This window comes from Heterocephalus glaber, unplaced genomic scaffold, assembly GCF_053883595.1.
Source record: "Heterocephalus glaber isolate CG9 unplaced genomic scaffold, H.glaber_assembly_v1.0 deba00001577, whole genome shotgun sequence".
In the NCBI taxonomy this organism is placed as follows: domain Eukaryota; kingdom Metazoa; phylum Chordata; class Mammalia; order Rodentia; family Bathyergidae; genus Heterocephalus; species Heterocephalus glaber.
The window spans coordinates 25,721,208-25,739,329 of record NW_028258358.1 but is presented as its reverse complement, the minus strand read 5'-3'; the positions used below and the strand labels follow the sequence as shown (position 1 = coordinate 25,739,329).

The 18,122-nt window shown below is 36.3% G+C and overlaps 1 pseudogene; it reads right to left on the bottom strand.

The window, feature by feature from the left end:
* Positions 1–15,749: 15,749 nt before the first annotated feature.
* LOC101726436 (RNA-binding protein EWS pseudogene) lies at positions 15,750–17,734 on the bottom strand (annotated as a pseudogene).
* Positions 17,735–18,122: the final 388 nt, after the last annotated feature.

Sequence of the window (18,122 nt, the reverse complement as noted above, 5' to 3'; positions counted from 1 at the left end):
CAAAAAAATACCTGGACTCCCATGTTTATTGCAGCATTATTTACAATAGCTAAAGGAAATGAATCAACTGCAGTGTTCATCAACAGATGAACAGATAAAGAAAATGCGGTGTATATACATAATGGAATATTATTAGGCAATAAAAAGAATGAGATCCTATCATTTGAGGCAAGGAAGGAGAAATTCAAGGACATTATGCTAAGCGAAATATATCCAGCAAAAAGATGAATTCTGCATATTCTCACTTACAGGTGAAAATTTAAAAAGTTGATCTCTTAGAAGTAGGGAATAGAAGATTGCTCGCTAGAAGCTAGGATGGGTAGGGAAGAGGGGAAATCTAGAGAGGCTGGGCAAGCAAAATATACTTAGGAGGAATAAGTTCTAGTGTTCTGTGGCAGAGCATGGTGACTGTAGTTTACACCAATTTATTTTATATCTCAAAATAACTAGAAGAGAGGAGATTAAAGATTCCCAAAACAAAGAAATAATTTGTATATATGTATGGAGTTAGCACATTGTACACCATAAATATGTGTGGTTATTATATATCAATTTAAAGCCCTATATTTATCCTTTTAAACTTTCATTTCTATCGCAGATGTACATATGGGTATCATAGCATGACCTTGCATGAATATTTTCTAATGAATTCTTGTAGGAAAAGGTATATATTGAAATATTTTTAAAATGAATATTTCCATTTATTATTAATTTGTATTATATATAGGGTTTTTGAATGTTCAAAATATTCTAAATTCTGATTTATTTTGGCAATTAGTTGTATAGGTAGTTTAGATTTATTAACAGTAATAAGGGACATTACTTTTTGAATTTAAAAATGCACTGTGTTTATGAGGTGAGTTTATGGGGTGGAGAGTCACCTTCCTGAATGATGTCCTCTTCTTGCCTCCTTACTATCAGTTCTCTCCAAAGCAGCCAAAGTTATCTTTTTCACACTGAAAGAGACCCTGCCACCTCTACCTAGTTCTCCTGCAGCTTTCCATACCACCTAGAGTGCAATCCCAAATAAATATTTGTTTTGTTTTTCCCTGATAATTTCTCTGATTCACCACCTCCTGCTTCATAATCTATATAATGCTTTTATTACAGTACATGGGATTTATATAAATATATATTCCCTTATATATTATATAATATAAAATATAATAAATATTCCATGCACTGTAATAAAAGCATTATATATTATAGTATAATATATAGTATATACACTATATATAGTATATATAGTACAGTATATATAGTATATATACATTATATAGTATATATACTATACTAAGCAGTATATATTATATATAGTATACAGTATATAAATAGTATATAATATATAGTCAACTTAAAATACCACTGTCTTATCTTATCTTGTCTTCTTCATCTCTTACCTATCAACATCTATTTACTTTATCCCACTATGCATTTATTTATCCTCATATTCTCCCTCTCGTGTCTGTCTCAATTATTTCAACAATTCACTTTAGTTATGTTAGCCCCAAGGTGTCTGTATGTCTACAAAGTCTGAAAAATGACTCCATCAAGAACACAGAAATTTTTATGATCTGTTAGATGTGATGTGAAAACTGCCATAGAAAAACACTCTGGAAGTACATAATATATGGTATTTTATTACTTACTCCATACTATGTTTTTGTCCAATAAATCACTCTGTCTTTTTTGCTGTATCTGCAATTATTCTTAGAATTTAATTCATAAGAATACATTTACTTATTATTAGGAGAATTTACCATGGTGATGTTGCTATAGATTTGTATATGTACCTTTGTAAAATTATTCAAATAGCTAGAGTTGAATTTGAGTAGAAATATTAATTAAAATTACATCTCTAACAGTATGATGAAAATATTTTGTCCTTTAGAGCCATAGAAATAATCAGCCACAGAAGTAATTTCTTTAGTTTTTTCACTCTTTATCCTTTTGCTTTTTTCTGTAGGTCATCCAGGGAATTTTGCTTTACTTGAGTCATTTATGTAAATAGCATTTGTTATGGCTTGTGCCTAGATGTCTCCCCAAAGCCTCCTGTGGTCATAGGTGGGATCTAGAGTGTGTAATGCTGTGATTAAATGTGAGGTGCTGGCATTAATTGTGATTACTAAATTAGTCCACTGATTGTTCTGGCATAGTCCTGGGAGTGAATAATGGCAAGGCCCTCCCTGAGTGTGAGTGCTACTTGCCCAAGGGCAATGTCTGGGTTACTTTTCTCTTTGCTGAGATAAAATACCCAACATCCAAAGTTAAAGGAGGAAAGGTTTATTTGGCTCACAGTTTGCAGATGTTTCAGTCCATAGTCGGCTGGCTCCAAGGCAGGGTGGCAGGCAGAGGAGAAACTCTTCATTTCAGGCAGAAGACAGCAAAAGCCAGTGACCAGCAACAAATGAAAATAGCAGGTTCTTTCTTCCTCTTTTATATTCTGTCTAGGTTATCTGGCTTAGGGTGGGTGCCAAATCAATTAGTGCACTAATTTAGTAATTACACACCCTTAATCCCAGTGTCACACATTCTAGACCCAGCCACCTCTGAAAAGCCCCATCTTTGACCACATGAGGCTTTACAGAGCATCTAGACACAAGCCATAGCAGGTAGGTGGCCTGGACAATGTATAAGGGACAGAAGGAGGGCTGCTGTGTCTGCTGCTTGTTGCTTGCTGCTGTTTCTTCTCTACTTTGCTGCTTTCTGCCTGCCATGACTGTTTCTTTTCTGCCATGCCCATGTCAGGTATTTTGTCTCAGCAATGAGAAAAGGAGCTAAGACAGAATTTTTTTTTTCTACCCCAGAAAACATCTAGTTATCAAATAAATACCATTTAACTTTTTTTTCTTTTTGGTACCGGGGATTGAACTTGGGTCCTTCCGCTTGCAAGGCAGGCAGCAGAACCACTGAGCTAAATCCCTGACCCCCATTTAACTTTTATTACTAAAGTTTGGGCATGAAGTATGTTTTTGGTTGCATGTACAATTGACGGGCATATAAAACCACTGCAAATGTTGCATACATAAAGTGATTCCTTAGAAGAATTTTTAAAATCAATTACAGCATTGTGTGACATAGCAAAAATTGGACACAATTCAATTCAAAATAAGATTGGTTCTCAAAAGGGGAAAATGGCATACATATATAAATTCAGTACTTTATAAGTTAAAGTATGCTCTAGTTAATATATATACCTAGCAGAATATATTTCAAATTGGTAAGAAAGCTTCTTACTTTGGAAATAGAGTTCTGAAGTAGTTTAATTTTCTACATATTTCAATTTGATACAGTTTTGATCATCACATAATAAATCAATACACATTAAAATCCTCTGTGATATTTATGTATATATGTGTATATATATATGTATCATGTACGTTTTAAGCCTATTTCTCTATGGTTTATGAGTCAGAACAACTTATATATTCAGTTCTATGCTTCTAGTAAGAATGTTATTTGTAACTCACATAAATAGAGTAACCGGACAAGGTACTTAACCTTTCTAAGCCTGTTTCCTCACTTGTAAAGGGAAGATAATAAGAGTAACTACCTAAAAGATAGTAAAACTGAATGGGAGAATTACTACTCGCACTAAATGTCATGTCACAGGAAACTACTGGCCTGACTTTTAAATCAGAATAAGAAGCCCTTCCAGAAAAAGAGAGGACACAGAGGAAATACTGATTATTAGTGGTTGTAGCCTTTGCCTCCATGGCAGAACTTCACATGTATCTCTTCTTTTACATATTCAAACAGAAATTATTATTCTATAGCGGCTTCACTTAGGCCTTTCCTACACTCACTTGGAAAGAAAATTTTTCTCTTTAGTAGCTAGAGAAATTTGTTGAATTTTCCCGCAAAAATTTAAGAAGTGTTAAATATTGTAGGTCTAGAGAAGCTGATCACACTGGGACTTGGTACTAGATGTGTATTACAGATGTGTTTTAAACTTTGGGTCATAGAAATGACAAAAATTGAGATGAGTGCATAGTATGTATCCATATCTCCCTAGGTTCCACACTTACGTGAAAAAGTAGTCATATTAAAATTGATGTGTGTATATTGCTGACTAATTGTTTCTGACTTGAATTAAAACAGGATCTTTGCTCCTGTCTTCTCTGAAACTTCACAATTTATGACTCACTGGGGATTTCCATACATGTATGACTGGCGTCTTACGATCTTTCACCCCAAGTTGGCATGTTCACATTTACTCCCTCTGTGGAAATTGCTGGCAAGCACCTTGCAGTGGCCTCTGCTGCTCAGAGGGTTCATGAGGCTGGTAGTTCAGGTCCCTTCCAGGATTCTGCCTTGTGATGCTGGATAATAGGTAAAATCTTTGAGTTGACAAATGGCTATATTTTCCTTTAGCTTTTATTGTGTTGGAACTAATTGTAGTAGCAAAACAGAAAACATCTTTTTAACCAAATTTGATACTGGAATTGTACTAAGACCCCAGAGGTTTGTGAACTGCTTGGTTCTTGAATATCGTACACTTCTCAACACTTTCATTTCAATTCCCTGAACCTCTCCATATGAATCAAATCTATTTCTTGTCTGTGGTGATAGAGACCATAGTATTTTTTTCCCTCATCAACTTCATGGCTCTTCTGGGTTCTTCAGAAGAACTTTTTTGCTTTTTACTTGTAGGTAGGGACAACTGTCTATGAACTCAGCATATAAAACCAAATTCTTAAGGCTAGACTATAAGATGCATTTGGGAGCCTGGATTTCTGTACTTATGAGAAATGGAAGAGTGTTCCTGCAGCTCTGTTTTACACTTTATCCCTTTTCATGTTTACAATAGTCCTGTGAATTAGCTTATAGTCTTGGATTTTAGCTGTTGGCCACATTTTCAATTTATCCTCATTCTTTCTGAATGTTTCCCTTTACTGAAGGGGCTAGAAGTCTTAGAATTATATTCCCCAGACCTATTTTCTTGCTATCAGGTTTGGATGTGGTTTATACTGAGATTTATTTATGCAATATTTGAAATATGCAGAGCTTTTTTTTTCTACTTCAGTGGTGGTAGTAGACAAGTAGACCTTCGCAGACTTAAATTTTGCTTTCGCTGAACTCAGTGTTCCACTGCCTCATTCCCAGCCTTGGGATTGTGTTATATTGAGAAGTTGGCAGCTGGGTCAGAAGCTTTTTAATTTCTGGGTGGTGGCAGCAGCTGTCTGTCTGCTCTTACAACTGAAGAAGTTGCAAGCTAAAATCTAAAAGAAGCCCTGGGGCTTCAGTCCATCCATCACTTCTACCTAGTATGTACACATCACATTCCATGTAACAAACTTCTTTCAATATGGAGCTACTTAGAAGAGTTTCTGTCTCCTGTCATTGGAACCTAGAAGATATTTGTTGTTTTCATACTATTACAGGCAATTAAGTGATGATATTAATAAATCATAGTGACACAGTTTATCACTACATTATTTAAATTTGCAACATTTTATTGCCTTCTCCAAAACATTTACCAATGTCTGAAATATATTAGACACCCCAAAATGAATGTTTTAACATTCCATTCTTTTTTTTTTCTTTTGGTACCAGGGATCAAACTCAGGTCCTTGTGCTTGCGAGGCAGGTGCTGGAACCACTGAGCTAAATCCCTGGCCCAACATTCCATTCTAATGGAAAATATTCCATTGTTTTCTTGCATGAAAAAATTACAGTGCTAATGGCCTTTCTTCATGTCTTGCACATACTAGAATTGGATCTTTTCATTTTATTAAGCTTTGTTTATAAGAATGATTTTTAATGAGTTTATCTCATTTTCTTGTTAACAAGTAAATATTTCACTTCTAATGAATATGGCATTTGCTAAGTTAATTTTAAGTTTTTATCAGTCAATAGACAACATTAACCCAACTGAACTATTCCCATTATTACTTTTAACATGATTTTACTATTCTTCTATTGGTATTTCCTCTTAAGATGGATCACATTTTTTCTTTTTCCTATGTTGAATAAAGTGAGATTACATCCCAAACATTATCAATGCTATATAATGGAAACTCTGAATTCTGTTATACTTTTTCAGTAAGTATGAAATTTCTGTTTAACAATTAACTTAAATATATAAAAATTATATCTTGGGTGATTGTTTAAAATCTCAGCTCAGTTATTTTATCCTTTCTGGGCTGTGTTGAATTTACAGGCTCATGTGTAGTTCAGGGGTCCACTAGAGATATACACACAAAATTTATGACTCCCCACCTCTGTCAAATATTTTTCCAATATGTTTCCTATCACTTTCCAGAATACTGGCTTCTAGGTTCTAAGGTCAGAAAGATGGGAGAATTTTAGTAAGAATGTGGGTTTTATTCACAGTGTTGATTCCAGTCTGTCCTCTGAATAAATTAAAAGTCACTAGGAAACTGGCCTTATGGCATTTTCTTCTTCAAAAGTCTACCCTCTTTTTTTCACTACTCAGCACCTTCAGATAATAGAGGTTTTTTTGGTATTTTGTTAGAAATTACTAGTTTCTATCTGTGGAAGACCTGGTTTAGTAGGAGTTTAATCTGTCATACAAGAAGTGGAACTTTTATTGATTTCAACTAAGAGGATGTTTATTGCTCACATGAAGTCTTAAATAGGGATTCCTAATATGTAATAATCCACATGGCTATTGGATGCTTCTGCTCCTTCCATTCTGTTGTTCTGCTTATCTCAGGAACAACAAACAGGAAAGATGCAAAGCATGGTGGTGTTGCTTGCCTGTAATCCCAGTTCTCTCAGAGGCCGAGGCAGGAGCATCTTAAAGTTGAGCCCATCCTGGGCAATTTAGTAACTTAGCAAGATGTCTCAAATTAAAAAATAAAAAAGGACTGGGGATGTAGCTCAATGCGAAGGCTCTGGGTTTAAATCTCCAGCACTAAACACACACACACACACACACACACACACACGTGCACACACATACACATAGAGGGAGGATAGAATATTTAGTATCACATTCAGGAAGTTTTGATGACCAGATTAGGAACAGGCACACATCATTTCCATTCATCCCATTGCATAGAGGTCTGCCACATGACCACATTTAATTTCAAAGGCTGTTGCTAAAGTCACTCTAGCTTTTCCTGGAAAAAGAGAACATGAGTTTTGTAATCAGCTAGCCTCTTCGGTCACATGTAGTTTTATTGACAACATTTTTAGCAGATTTATCTCAAATTTCATTGCAGAAGAAATTTTAATGTCTTCAAAATATCTTTCTTCAATATCCATTAAGGATTCCCTGAGCTGAAAATAATATCTTCTCGTTACCCTTATTTCATAACATTTTTTGAAATATATTTCCATGGAAATGCTATTTATGTTAGGATGTGACTGCATACACAGATGTGAGTTCATTTTAAAACATTATTGAGCACACCCTATATCCAAGACTTAGGAGAACTAGTCATTATTGCAGAAAAGCGCTCTATGGTCATTAAGTCAGAAACAGAAACAGAACAATAACAAAGTCAATTCAGCCAGATTGTTATTCATTGACTTTCTTTTATGAATATTAGGAACATTAACATGACAAGTGAGAAGGAATAACAAGATAGAGCTTGCTAGCTTTCTATGAGCCAAAAGAGCACATCTCATACTGGAATATAAAGGTACAGGTAAAAGGATAAGAGTAAGAAAGCTCACACTTACATCTATCTTTTCGAAAATGCAGTGACAGACCTCTGTACTCCAGCAGCTCTATTTTGAAGGCAGTCAGGTATTTTTTGGGTAATAGACACAGTGGATTGTTTCCTGTAATACTTTCCTGAACTCATCTTCTGAAATTGGACTTTTTATTTCTATTCAGAGAAACGGAGAACTAGCATCGCTTCTGGATCTTTACACCTTCAGCACCCTGAAGTAAGTCTGAGATGTGCAGGCAAGTGACCTGGGGTCAATGGGGCTGTCATTTTCTCTCTAAATAAAGGAAGAAACTGCACTTGCCTATGCTGTGGTTTGCTTTGCTTTGCAGTAGTTTGCTAACCACTGTGAGCATAGCAGTTTGGAAAACTAGGAGGGGAGTGGTAATTGTTGTATATTATTTCTACTTTTTATTTTTCCTTTGTTCCTAAACTGTGATCTTGGATTTGTTTCAAAGAAAACTGATTCTCACAAAGCAGAGAGAGAAAATAAATGTGACTACAAGGCTTTTATTTGGTGTTTTGCACATGAAAAATGGGGCTTTTGGAAGTAACTAGACGAACAAACCAGTCACTACATGTTATCCATGAGTAGGTAATGAATTGATAATTTTTCCAGTCAATTTTAAAATGTGGGGCAGATATCTAAGTGTAAAGCATCACGAAGAGAGGAGTGATAATACATTCCCTTTAACTCACTTTTCTCAGCAGTTTCTTGCTTGCTGAACTGTGGCCAGATTTGCTCAAGTTTTCAGGGGTCCACACTCCACACACAATGTCGTACTGGGGCTTGGTCTACCATATGGTAACTCACAGTGAGTCCCCCTCATCTTTATTGTCAGATCAATGTGGTGAACCCTAAAGCAAGTAAGTGTACTCCTACTTGATCTCCACCTCCGGGAAGGAGCATTGCATCCTGGAAGTAAATGATGGAACAGGATTTTCCTGGGATCCCTTTTTCCACAACTGTAGCCACCAGGCATGAGCCCAACAGAGGACCGGGTTCATTTCTGGAGGGACCCAGGGACACAGGGTAAAATTGGCCATGTAGATGGCTTTTTGAGTAACCAAGGTGCTTCCGGGATAACTGTGTGTCTCGTGATAGTTAAGGGATATATTTGCCATTCGCATGGAAACATATAGGAGGTATTGTACATATTTTTATTTCTTTTCTTTTTTTTTGTATTAAATTCTTTTATTGGTACATTGTAGGTATAGAACACAATTACATTTCTCATTGGGAATTGTACCTTTATATAATGCATCTTGGTTCTTATTTTTTCCCCATTCCTAGCCCTCCCTTCACGCCCTCCACCCTTCCCTATTTACAAAGACTTTATTTCCATTTTTTCCATTTCTCAGCATTTTTTCCTTTCCCTTCTTTCCTTTCCCCTGTGCCTCCCACTACCCCTACCCCTTTGGACCTTTTATTCCTATTTTACTTTTTAGATTATTCATTCTACTCATTGGTACATATTAGGTATACAATGTAATGACATTCATCGTTGGAAATTTGCACCTTTACATAGTCTCTCTTGGTTCTTGTTTTTCACCCTTGCCCAGCCCTCCCTTCAACCCCTCCAGCCCTCCCTATTTACAAAAATTTTGTTCCTATTTTTCCATTTTCTCATATTAATCCCATTCCCTTCTATCCTTTCCCTTAGTCCTCCCACTTCCTTCCCCTTTGCCCCTTTTCTTCCTATTTCACATTACCTATTATACATTTAGTCCTTATTTACACTTTCAGTTTCTCACACCAGAGAAACTATTCGGTATTTACATATCTGTGTCCTATTTATTTCACTTAAGAGTATTGCCTCAATGTGCATCCACTTAGCTATAAATGTCTCTAATTTCTCATTTTTTATGGCTGAGTAGTACTCCATTTTAAAATAGAAACTCTGAACCAGTTGGAACAGAGGTTAGGTAGAACCCTTGAAGACATTGGTGTAGGAAAAGATTTTATGAACAAAACCTCAGTTGCCCGTGAACTAGCACAAACAATCAACAAATGGGATCTCTTCTTATTAAAAAGCTTCTGCACAGCAAGAGAAACCACCAGCAGTGTGAAGAGACAACCCACAATGTGGGAAAAAATCTTCACCTTCTCTTCCTCAGACAAAGGTCTACTATCTCAAATCTATAAAGAACTTAAAAAGATCAGACCTCCCAAATTTAAAGACCCAATCGAAAAATGGGCATCTGAAATGAACAGACATTTCTCAGACAAAGAAGTAGAAATAGCAAATAAATACATGAAAAAATGTTTAACGTCACTGGTCATTCGAGAGATGCAAATGAAAACAAGGCTGAAATTCCACTTCACTCCAGAAAGAATGGCTGCTATCATGCAATCAACCAATAACAAGCGCTGGCAGGGCTGTGGGGAAAGAGGAACCCTGCTCCACTGCTGGTAGGAATGTAGACTGGTGCAAGCATTGTGGAAATCAGTATGGAGATACCTCAAAGAACTAGGACTGGAAATCCCTTTGACCCCACTATTCCACTGCTGGGGATCTTCCCCAAAGAATTAAAAGAATCATACCACAGTGATATATGTGCACCCATGTTCATAGCAGCGCAGTTTGTAATAGCTAAAACTTGGAAACAGCCCAAATGCCCATCAACTGGAGACTGGATAAAGAAAATGTGTTTTTTTTTTTGCTTTTTTAAAAATATTTTTATTTCTTTATGAGCAACAAGATCAAGTACCAGCCAGATGGAAGAAAATATTATTCATTGTTTCCTACATAATTATCCACTGTATTTGCAATTATACGGTGTGCTTTTCTAATTTGTTAGTTGTACATTAAAGCCAGATTACTTTTGGAAAGTATACATTTTTGTTATCAAAACCATATATATTTTTTATAATGTATATTAAGCTCAGACTCTGGAAGAATGCCTAAAATCTTGTATATAATAATATTCCTAATTTCTTTCATTTTCTTCCAATGACACAAGGTGAGAATATTTTCAGACTCTTGGCAATTTTGATGACTCCAGCATCCTCATTCTATTAGATGACTACATTGAATCAACCAGAGAAGACATTTATTGGAAATTAGGTTCTAATTTTTCTTTTCTGATGACATTTTCATTTCTTAAATTATTCTTTTTGTAAAGTGAAAGACTTCTTTTTGTTATGTTTAATACATTTTTTGTTAAAAGAACTAGTAGGAAGATAGTAGAATCACTTTCTTTTCAAGTTTTACATTTGAAATTGGAAGGATCTTTGTGGATAGAAAGAAATTAAATAGATTTTCCATTTCCAACTATGAGCGGACTAATCTTTTTTTTTTTTGGTGCTGCAGATTGAACTTGGGACCTTGCACTTGGGAGGCAGGCGCTGGAACCACTGAGCTAAATCCCCAGCCTGGGTGGACTAATCTTTTACCCTCACTTGACTGACAGGCTCTCAGGACACTAATACATTGATACTACTACATGTTAAACTTTTTGCTGACTTAGTAAAGAAAGAATTTTATTTAGGAAGTGTCTGTTTGAAGATGGTAAATAACCCTTTGTTTACAGGTTTTATGTGAGAAGATATTTTACCTCTCAAACTGGGAAAAAAGAACTCTGGGTCTAATAAAATATATTTAAGTAAATAAACGGATTCTTATATACAAATCTTGGTAGCATTTTTAGAAACCACTCATCAGAAGTGTGGTAGAGCTACAGAAGTCTCTCTATTTTGCAGTCACTAGAGGTCTTAGGTCTTGGGGCTAGAGTTACAGATTCTTTAGTATTTTTCTTTATTCTCAGCCACCTTGTACATCAATATACCTGAGTCTCATCTAGCTCTGTTCAAGAAGTCTATTATTTATGTATAGCCACTGGAATAAGTAAGTAGTGGTCATTAGATTTGTGCTTCAAATATCTGAGGTGTTTCTCTATTCGGATAATGAGATTATATATTCCATCCATTTGGAATTAGTTGCATTTATATGCATTGATTTGGAACATGAAATAATAATGAAAAATTGTGACTTATATGGTTGGAATTTTTTAGAACCACTGTGCAATTTATCACTTACCATTTCCTCTGTCTCTTTCCTTTTTATTTTTTTTTTTGCAGATGGTGGCTACACTATCAGCCTAGATCTGAGAGAGAGAGAGAAAATACTTGTTATCAGATACCAAGATTTTGGAGTTTCAATGTGGGGAGTGAAATTTTATTTGGGTACTTTCATCTGAAACTCAGAATAAACTTTCTCAAAGAAATGTCAATTAAATGTATTAAAAGCAACATGCTACACTAGGAAGAGTCCAAAATTTAGAATTAAGAAGCTTTATTATAGTTTCAGCTTGCTTATTATTCATTTGGATAAATGAATTTCCTTTAATCATTGCATTCATCTAACATGGTTGTCACAAACATTAAATGAGATGTCCAAAAATAATTTAGGCAACTTTATAAGTCACATAAATTTTAATGATCATCAGTTTTTAAAGACTGTTTGTGGCATAATTTAGATAATTTGTTGGTACTCCAATTTCTAACAGTTGACTAAAAAATTAACATTGGTTCATGCAAATTTGCTTAGAATTTTGTACATTAAGTAACATTATTTTATAAATTTATAAATTAAATAATGGTAATTAATAACAGCAACAATAGTTGCTATTAACCACATTAATAGTTTTCTGAAAGGAAAATAAATTTTCCTATTTATGTTATGATTATCCTCATTACTTTGCATATCATTGATGCTAAAAACAAATGATAGGATAAAAAGTAGACATGTATATGCATAATTTTATTGTTTAGTAGACAAAAATCAATATTTCAGAGCACTATGTAAGAATATCAATGAGAAAGGGTTCATTTTTAAATAAGTGAAATTTGATCACTAAATAATAATTTGGAAGCATATAAGGATAGATTCCTACAGAGCAACTTAAAACAGAATTTTGATGCATTAATAATTTAAATGTAAAATTTATATCCTGAAAGAACAAGCAGAGAATAGCAACATTATATAACCTTACAGTGGAAAAGACATTTGTAAAGATGTCACTCATGTTAAAAATAATTATGAAGAATGCAGATATGATTTGATCACATAAAATAAACTTATATGTGCAGTAAATTAAATATTAAAAAATTAAAACCCCAATTATAAAGTGGCAGATATTTTTTAAGATTTGTAACAAATAATGAGGATTAGTCTTTATATTTATTGGTAACTTTAAGGTCAGTGAAAGAAAATTTATCTCAAACTAAAAAATTTGGCAAAGGACATTGTTTTTGTCAACTTTGTGAAAAGTGGCTAAGAACCTCATAATCCTATCGTCTACCATGGCATGTTACATTTGAACTGTGGGTCCCTGTGGGCTAGACATAGGTCAGTTCCGTGTCATTTTCTTCCAAGATTCAGACCGATGAAGCATCTCTCATTTGGCTTTTTGTCTCAGGAGCAGAAAGATGTCAGTGGAGGAGTCCACGGTGGTGCAGTGCCATCTGCTCTTGTCTGTGTTGTCTGCACATGACGAGGGATAAACCAGCTGCAGAGCCAACAGGGTGGGAGTGCATTCGCCTCTGTAGGAGGTGCAAAAAAATGCCTTTCATTAAATGAGTTTGTGTAATCTTTATACAAAGAAAGGAAGCAAATATTTGAGGCCAATAAAATAATTTTATCACCAAAGATATAGAAAATTCATGGAAACATGAATGAGAAATGTCCAGTAATATGTGTATATTCAGCTCATGTACTGTTCTAAAAATGCAAATTAAGATATAATGGTAATTCTGGTGCAGGTGTGATGATGATTTGACGTTTAATATCAAGAACTCTACTGCCGGCATTTCTTCGATCAGAAGTTGAAAATAAGAGAAAATTTACTGCATTTACTGCAGTGAAACTTATAAAAACCACAGGAGACGTATTTTTTATGTCATAGACTTGTTGGGCACTATAGAAATAAATTATAGCACACCTTCTGTAGGAAAGAACTATAACCCTACTAAAATTACAGTCTGAAATTGAGAGTCAGTCCATGTTGTGAAGTAACATATCTGAATTAGTCAATACCGATACCTGCGGTTACCCCAGGCTGTTTGAATAGTGGGTGAACTCTCGCGGGACCCAGTTTTCATTTTTCTAGTTATTTTGTAATTGACAGATATTGAATGTAATTAAACTATTTTGAAAATTGGCTGAACCGCAAGCATATAAATTTTAGTAGTAGGCCTTGTCCACACAGCACAACCTTTCTCTCTTGTGTTTAAATGTAAAGGAAACACAGCTAAAAACAGTTATCAAAGCTGGCTACTCTCGATAACCCCTTCCACAGCTTTGTCAAGTGAAGCGTTTTTAGACATTTCAGACACACACACTGTGCGCCATTCACTTGCTCTCTGTCAGAGCCTTTTGTGTCCTATAATTTTAAACTCTAAAAATACTCAGTGGTGAAATATTGATTTCCTCTCTAATTTCTGCTCAGATTTCAGCTGGATGCCTGGTAAGGATTCCATTCTGAGCAAATCAGTACTTGACCCTGCACTTTGTTCTTCGGTAAAAAAAACACATTGTATCTTTATACTTTCTCCTCAGGTAGCTGATGTCTTTTTCTTGGCTTTTATATTACTATAGTACAACAAAGAAAGATTATTATTGTACTTTAAGATCAGCTAATGCGAAAATATCCACAGCATTCACAGGTTTTCTAAGACAGCAAACACATTTTAACAATAAGGCAATAACTATTTATTATTTATTCATTCCTAATTTTCATGGATTAAATCAAGAAATATTTATAAATTAGTAAACTTTCATCTGGATATTAGTTGTAGTGAGGAAATTATGATATTTCATAAAGTAAAAAGATTTATTTTCACATTTAAAAATTATTCAGTAGGGGAAAGGAAAGAAGGGAAAGGAATAGATATGAGAAAAGGAAAAAATGGAAGCAAAGTCTTTGCAAATAGGGAGGGGTGGAGGGGTTAAAGGGAGGAGAGGGGAAAGGGGAAAAATTAAGAACCAAGATACATCATGTACAGGTGCAAACTCCAATGATGAATGACATCATATTGTATAACTAAAATGTATCAATAAAATTAATGAATAAAAAGCATTATTTAGCTGTTACATCATAGAAAAGATCAGAAAGATCAAGGAACAAGCAGGCATATATAAGAATTTATTGTATCATTCTTTTTTTTCAATTAATTTTATTGGTACATTTTAGGTATTCAATATAATGATATTTATCATTGGAAATTTGCACCTTTACATAATCCCTCTTGGTTCTTATTCTTTCCCCATTCCCCTGCCCTCCCTTCAACCCCTCCATCCCTCCCTATTTACAAAGACTTTGCTTCCATTTTTCCATTTTCTCATATTAATTCCATTTCCTTCTTTCCTTTCCCCTCCCACTTCCCACTTCCCCTTTGCCCCTTTTCTTCCTATTTCACATTATCTATTATACCTTTTAGTCCTTATTTACACTTTCAGTTTCTCACACTAGAGAAACTATTTGGTATTTACACATGCGTGACCTATTTATTTCACAGACTCACTGAGAGAGAAATAGGGCAAACAATTTCTTTCACAATAGCATCCAAAAAACTGAAATACCTAGGAATCAACCTAACCAAAAAATATATCATTCTTTTAACTCACTTATTTTTAATCAATATACAAATATATTTTCTTGATAAATATTTATTAAACATCTATCATATCCCAGATGTTGTTCTGCTTACTAGAAATATGAAATTGAACAAAGAAAACGTAAGTATTGAGGATATAAAAATGTGTTTTTCTTCTTTCTCCCTCCTTCCCTTCCTTCCTGCCTTTTTGTTTTTAGTGCTGGATAGTGAACTCAGAGCCTCACAGATGTGCTTTATCACTGAGCTGCATACCCACTCCCAATAATGGAAGGATGTAAGATAGATGCAATACTTTCACTCAGTGGAACAAAGGTTTATAAGCAAATAATATCGGGTCAATTTGGATAAACCAAACTCAGTGCCAACGAGGCAGGTATGTTCTCTCTTATTAAATTCTTTTTTTGTTTAATCCTTTCATTTGTTTTAATTTTTCTTCAAAAATGGTGAAAAATACTCAAGTATAGGCAAGGAATAATCATAATGTTGTGTCCAAAATTAAAATTATAGGATTATAAATTTAAAATTTTTCTGGGTTAAAAAGCAAATCTGCTAGTAAATGCAGCTCTTTGGGGTCTCTGTCTTGCTTGAGTTCCTGGCAGTGGTTACTTTTATCCATTTTTCCAGGTCCTCCACATCTGCCTCCTTTTCCTCCTATTTGTTCCATCAAAGGTCCGGGTGGTCCCCTGGATCACCTCATCTTCCTCCATGAAAGCCATCTCTGTCCATACCACAGCCACTCTGGAAGCCAACACCTCTGTCTCCACCATGGCCACCTCTGAACATTCCACCAGGACCACCGTGTTCCATGGGGCCACCTCTTCCTCCCCACATGCTTCCAGGGCTGCCTCTGCCACAATCACCCTGTAAGGGTGGCAGGAGGAAGCCTTTATTGGTTGCATTCTGCTCTCCAGGTGAAGTTCCAGTTTCCATAACCTGGACTGGGACCCTGCCCAGTCTCCAGCTCAATGCTGGACATGTCTTCCCTCCAGAGGGATTTCCTTGGGAAGCCTGGGGCTTCTTGTGTGAGAATCCTCCTTTTGTCTCCTTCACAGCCTCCCATGTAGCCCAGGGGTCCCTCAGGACCTCCTGGGCCACCTAGACTTCCACGGTGTAATGATGGCATCCCTCTGCCCTCATGGGGTGGCATTCTGCCTCTTATTGTTTGTTGGTGGCTTCTTCTGAACAAAAGAGACTCTAAGTTTGCTTTCTTGAAAACGTTTCCCAGCCTAGGCAGTTGGCACATCTTCACAGGACACCCTGCTATGACTTTTGAATTTTTCTGTTTTCTTGTCCAGGTAGATGTGGATCATGGATTGGCCAGTCATCTTGTTCATCTTAATAACTTCCCATTGCTTAAAGAAGTGTGCCAGATCACTTAATGTCACACTGTCATTTAATCCTTGAACAGAAATTGCATGGTTGTCAGAATCCTCATCAGGATCTATGGGATGGCCTGGATCAAGATCTACTAGGGTCTACTAGGCTTACTGAAGCCACTTCACTCTCTGGCATTGCTCATTCCACTCTGGTGTCCTCTTTCCTACCAATCTCTTTTCACACCTCCACAATCAAATCCCCCACTTCCCCTGCTTCAGTTATCAGGGTCACTCATGCTCTGGTTCTCTCCTGGCCTGGAAAAGTGTGCAGACTCTGGCCCATATACACTCATACTACTGGAACACTGCTCTTGGAGCCTGGCTGTAGGGTCCAGTGCCTGTGTGTCCTGGGTGTGGTAACTAGTGACAGCCTACTGCCCATAGCTGCTTTGTCGACTATGGCTACTCTGCTGTCTATAACTGCTCTGCTACCCATAGGTGTTTTGCTGAAAGTAAACTGTTCTGATCATAACTAGTCATCTGTGTAGCTGGTAGAAGGATAGAATAGAGGTGTGGTGACTGGCTGCATTGGGTAGCTCCCAGGAACCTGGAGATAACTGTAGTTACCTGTCCAGATCCTAGACTGGACTGGCTATAATCTCTTGTGCTAGACTTAGGTTGATTAATCTCAGCAGGCCCAATACCCACCTTCCTGTGGCAATGCAATTATGGTGGCTGCTGGGTGCTGGCTGTTGCCCATAGGCTGGGTAAGCAGGCTGGGCCTGAGTGGTGGAGACTGTAGCTGTGGTGGTATGTTAAGCACCAGTGCCATACTCCTGCAAAGGTTGGCTGTATGCCTTGAGGGGCAGCTGAAGTAGAATCAGTGGGAGGCTGTCCACAAGAAGTTGTATACTCTTGGTCTGTTATAGGTGGCATGATCTGAGATCTGAGCCTGGGTATAGCTGACGTGAGCAGGCTGTCCATGCAGAGGTTCCACAGGTATGCTGCCAATATGCCTGGGTGGTCAGTGCACACCCTTGAGTTGGCTGGGAGGTATAAGCACTGTAGCCCTGCTGCACTGCAGTCCCTGCTTGACTATAGGTAGTGTAACTCATGGACGCCTTTTCCTGTCTTTCTAGGAGGCCCAGGAGAGCCATGGCACCAGGTAACACAATTAATTCCTGATGGATTAAAATTGTAAACATTTTTTACAGAATCACCATAAGCCGTGTCTTTCTGATGAGCTGTTGACTTCACGGATAACTGTGTGTGTGTAGAGTAAGGAGCTGGAGTTGGCAGAACAGGTGGAACTAACATGGGTTCACAGAATTTCTGAATGAAGTGTTTTTCATAGAAAGTCAGGAGCAAAGTGTAAAATACAGATTTTCAGGAAATTGTGGGATTGGGTTGCTCCCCTTCCCTCCAGGATGCCAATTCAATTTACTTTACAAACATATTTCAAATTCAAAGATGAATAAGACACAACTGCAATTCTTGAGATATTTGTCATGTGATGAAAGAAAGACACAAATTTACATTTTGAAA